At 40.8% G+C, this 5,115-nt stretch overlaps 1 pseudogene; it reads right to left on the bottom strand.

Moving 5' to 3' along the window:
* Window positions 1-5,115, bottom strand: part of LOC109465169 — a 24,061-nt pseudogene that overhangs the window by 2,070 nt on the left and 16,876 nt on the right.

Genomic DNA, 5,115 nt, shown 5'->3' with positions numbered 1-5,115 from the left:
AGGGACGTCCCTCGGATAGGACGTTAAATGGAGGTCCCGTGTTTTGGAGAGCCACACTCCACGCAGGTTAAAGAACCCACCGCACTTATCGAAAAGAGTAGGGGACCTTCCCGGTGTGAGTGGTTCAAACCTTACAGTCTGGTCTCGGGGTTGACATCTTTGAAGAGGTGATAGTCACCTGTTATGTCAATCCTTCCACAAATGTGGTAAATCGTCATAAAATTAAATAAAAAAAAATAAAAATCACATACAGCTCTCCAGCTCTCTCTATTTAACGAACTTACAATAAAGAACCCCTTACCTTGAAGTCGTACGTGTCGTTGCTGTTGCCGATCTGCACGAAGTCCGTGGCGTAGTCACAGCTGGTGGTGTAGCTCAGCTGGAAGTCCAGGAACGTCACCGAGATGATCTTTGTTTTATGAGAGTTAAAATCATCTTTATTAAGTTTTGACAAACATACAAGACGAACAGTTTAAACACGTAGGTCAATCCCTTGATATGAGTTATTAAGTAATTATTATCATTATCATTATTATTATTATTGTTATTTTATGTTGCTGGACTCCAGGAAAAATAGTATTTACCATATTAATGGAACAACATATAAACAAACAAACAAACAAGAGTTCCACGATCTCATACCTTCGCCAAATGATGTTAACCCTTGCGGTTGAAGAATTATACAATTAATTGATTTTGCAAATAAGACCCTCATTTGCATGAGTTATATCAGTTGATCTTATTCTCCACCCAATGACAGCTTTATCTTAACAAGAAGGCTATTATAGCGCTTCCTCATAATTATGCAAATGAGGTCATAATTTGAATAAATTAATTTTATTGATGTTCGCCTTCACTTAACTTCAAGTATGAAATTCCCAGCAGTTACAACTATGAAATTATGAACATTTCCCATTAATTATGCAAATTAGGTCTTCATTTACATAATCTAGATGTTTTTTTCATTCTCAATTACATGTCACAAGTGTTTCATAGTCCTATTATCGAACAAAGCAGATTTATAGAATTTCCTCATTAATTATGTAAACTAGCTCCTGATTTGCATAATTGTCATTTGATTATGTCAAGCATCCCTTCAGCTACCTACATACCAAAAATCACGACAATCCGTCAACCGGTTCTCGAGTTATCATCCTTTGAAAAAATTTCAACAAACGCTCCTGCAGTTCCAGAACGAGCCGCTAGGGGGCCCAAACTCATGTCACTTCTTCCTCACCTCAAGAGCTATCTACCAACCGAAATTCGTGACCCTAGCATGTCCAGATCGCGAGATATCAAAACCGGAAGTTCTGCTGCAGTACCAGCAAAAGCCGCCAGGGGCCCCAGAATCTAATCATTTCTAGGTCTCATCAAGACCTACCCACCTACCTAGTTTCATGACAATGCATATTAAGCTTCTTGAGTTATGCTGTTCACAAACAGACAGACAGACAGACAGACAGACAAACGCTACTGAAAACATAACCTTCTTGGCGAAGGTAACAAGCAAACAAAGACACCTACATTTTCTGGTGCGGCCTGTATGAGCCAGGTGCAGTCCAGTCCCTGAGGGTAGCTGCTGACGGGGTAGCCCGGGCTGTAGATGTACCCTTCCTCTGACGTCACCGTCAGGACGGTTTGGTTCGCCCCGCACTCGCCGGTGGCAGAGATTACTGTGGAATCAAGCATACATAAAATTATAAACATTTTAGCAAGCATGTGTAAATTAACATAAAGCCTGAAAATTTCATTGTTTAAGTAAAAATTACCGATTTTGGAAGAAAATGCCTGAGAAACCCGGTGCCATGGCAACACAAACATTTATTGATTTATCTCACTGCTATAAAATTGTTGGCAACAACATTTTAGGAAAAATCACCAAGTTTGGTGGCCCTAGCACAAGCCGTTCGGACGCTATCCGACATCAAAGTTGGCGCGGGCACTTTTAGCCCCCCCCCCGTCTAGATAGGGTTAATATGCAGTTTATTGAGATACCGTTTTGCCCCTCTATGCGGCTAATCTTCAAATGCACAAAAGGGGTATACACATAAGTACATGGAAACTTACATACAAGTACAAACCTTATAATTGAGAAATGGCCATTGACATGACAGATGATGCGAAGCAATATAGTTCTTTTGCCATTGATATACAATCAAAGGTAGTTGAAGGGTAAGAGAAACCCATATAACAAAGAAAACTATTATATTCGGCGGATAATCATTGAGGATACACAGAGACACAAGCCCACAACACAGCCACTGAAAACAATACTTCCGCACCAGAGGAAAAAGGTATAATTTGCAACCTGAAAACTTATGTCAGTTTGACAGTTCACTCAATGCATTTCTTAGGCAAAGAAATAATTTGTTACGCTTTGAATGTAATGTATTTATTTTATTAATCAAGGATCGCACAAATCCAAATTTGGTCGCTCAGCGATCGGGTGTTTAGTGGAAGGGGGGTCTAACCAAACTCTGTGAATGAATGAATGAATGAATGAATGAATGAATGAATGAAGGTAGGCTATATACAATAATGGTGAACAAAGTGAACTCATAACAGATCATAAATGCAAATAAACAAATCTGTACATAATGAACCGAGATTTCACAAAATAAATACACGTAGTACATAAGATAAATCAAATATAATAAGAGAAAACAAACATGTGCAGAAGTAACAAGGAAAATCGTAGATTTCAAACCTCCGGTTTTTTTTTGTATTCTATTGGTTTAGGTTATTTGTTCGTGTGTAGTATGAAAGTTATGTGCGTAATATGTTTGTATGTGTTTGATGGCTACTGACGGTTGGTTTGGTATGGACTGTTGATTAACGTGTCTGACAGCCTGCACCGTCACCCGCGCCATTACCCCCGCCGTCATTGCTGCGCCGTCACCCAAATTTTTTATCGGAACCAGACACCCCTCTGTTTGACCCCTTTTAAATGCTAAGACCCAAAACTGCAACCTCCCCATTCCTTAACAACATGGTAAATTCCATTTTTAGCATGGCGGGGGTGTCCGGAGCACTTAAAAACATTTTATTTCGACGCCCATAAACACATATGCAATTAAACAAAAACGTTCTGCATCATCTGCAGCCCAATAGCAATACGTATACCGAACAACAGACCAATCCGTCCAGCCGATCGCGAGAAACAGCTGCTGACAGAAATGTTTCGAACCATAGTAAAACCTCCTCGCGGAAGGATATCTCCTTCCCCGGAGGTAACAAAAGATCAAAACTCAGTGTCTTTACCATGCAGCTGATTCGCTCGTCAGACACGTTTAGCGCGGTTCTACCACACGTCACCTTCACAGTATCGCTGGTAAATAATAAGTGCTCACTTCAATGCAGACACCACCGATAGCTTAACACCCGCTGATAGCAGTAATTGATTGTACCGTAAGAGATCCCAGAATCAAAGACGCTTAAATTCAACCCCCATCGACGTGCATCGATCGCGAGACCGCCACGCGCGGAGGCATGGAGATGGGAAATCATTGCTATTGATGCTCCAGATTTGACCACATTTCGTTTTTATCTTCCCCACTGGTAAACCGGCTCATCTTAATTGTGATCTAAAAGCGCGGGATTAAGTGATATCGCGGAAAATCCGTAACCGTGTAGCCGCATCGCGGCGGGTCCGTCTGATAACCAAGAACAAAGGTCGGGGTTTAACGCACGGCGTGTCCGCCTGACTGACTGATTGGCAAAACTCCTTTAAAAACAGGGATAACATTAAAATCCCTCCTTCGCCTACATGTTAGCCAAGCCTTGGGGAGGGGGAAAGTTAAACGTGACATTGGGCTGTCCTTGGTGCGAGCGGGCCTGTGTTAGCCATCCTGCAGTGTATGTAGTTACTTTATGTATGGGAAAATATACAGCACTGAAGGAGGATGTTGGAAAGGCAAGTGGGGGTAAGTGGGAAACATTATGTTTAACTGTGCAGCAATTGAGAAGTAAAATTGATTATCTTTCAGTTATATATTTTGTCAGACTGATTGATTGGCAAAACTCCTTTAAAAACAGGGATAACATTAAAATCCCCTCCTTCGCCTACATGTAAGCCAAGCCTTGGGGAGGGGGAAAGTTAAACGTGACATTGGGCTGTCCTTGGTGCGAGCGGGCCTGTGTTAGCCATCCTCCAGTGTTTAGTGCAGTTACTTTATGTATGAGAAAATATACAGCACTGAAGGAGGATGTTGGAAATGCAATGGGGGTAACTGGGGAACATTATGTTTAACTGTTCAACAGTTGAGAAGTTAGATTGATTATCTTTCAGTTATATATTTGTCAGACTGGCTGATTAGCAAAACTCCTTTAAAAACAGAGATAACATTAAAATGAAGGAGGATGTTGGAAAGGCAATGGGGGTTAAGTGGGAAACATTATGTTTAACTGTTCAACAATTGAAAAGTAAGCTTGGTTATCTTTCAGTTATATATTTTGTCAGAATGACTGATTGGCAAAACTCCTTTAAAAACAGGGATAACATTAAAATCCCGCCTCCTTCGCCTACATGTTAGCCAAGCCTTGGGGCGGGGGAAAGTTAAACGTGACATTGGGTTGTCCTTGGTGCGAGCGGGCTTGTGTTAGCCATCCTTCAGTGTTAGTGTCGTTACTTTATGTATGAGAAAATATACAGCACTGAAGGAGGATGTTGGAAAGGCACTGGGGGTAAGAACATTATGTTTAAATGTTGAACCATTGAGAACTAAAATTGATTATCTTTCAGTTTTATATTTTGTGAGACTCTTCCCTCTTCTCTAGTGACCGCAATGAAAAGCGGCTTGTAGGCTGCTTTGAGCTTCTAATCCACATAAAGCTGTTTATTGCAAATTCGTGCCCGAGGGCTAATTATAGGAACAGAAGAAACATACGGTATAAAAACAGACAATTAGTACACATAGAACTACTGATGACTACTAAGAAACTACTAGTAAAAACTACTGGGTTTTACTTCTTTTGACATAAAGAATAATTCAAACAAACAAACAAACAAACAAACAAACAGAAGAACGGAACACATACCTTCGTACGACAGAGTGAATCCGTTGTGCCCGATATTCTCACTCGCCTCCGGACGAAGGATACTCAAGTACCAAACTT

Source organism: Branchiostoma belcheri, unplaced genomic scaffold (genome assembly GCF_001625305.1).
Source record: "Branchiostoma belcheri isolate BF01 breed outbred unplaced genomic scaffold, Haploidv18h27 scaffold15, whole genome shotgun sequence".
In the NCBI taxonomy this organism is placed as follows: Eukaryota; Metazoa; Chordata; class Leptocardii; order Amphioxiformes; family Branchiostomatidae; genus Branchiostoma; species Branchiostoma belcheri.
This window is presented reverse-complemented; position numbering and strand designations above follow the sequence as displayed.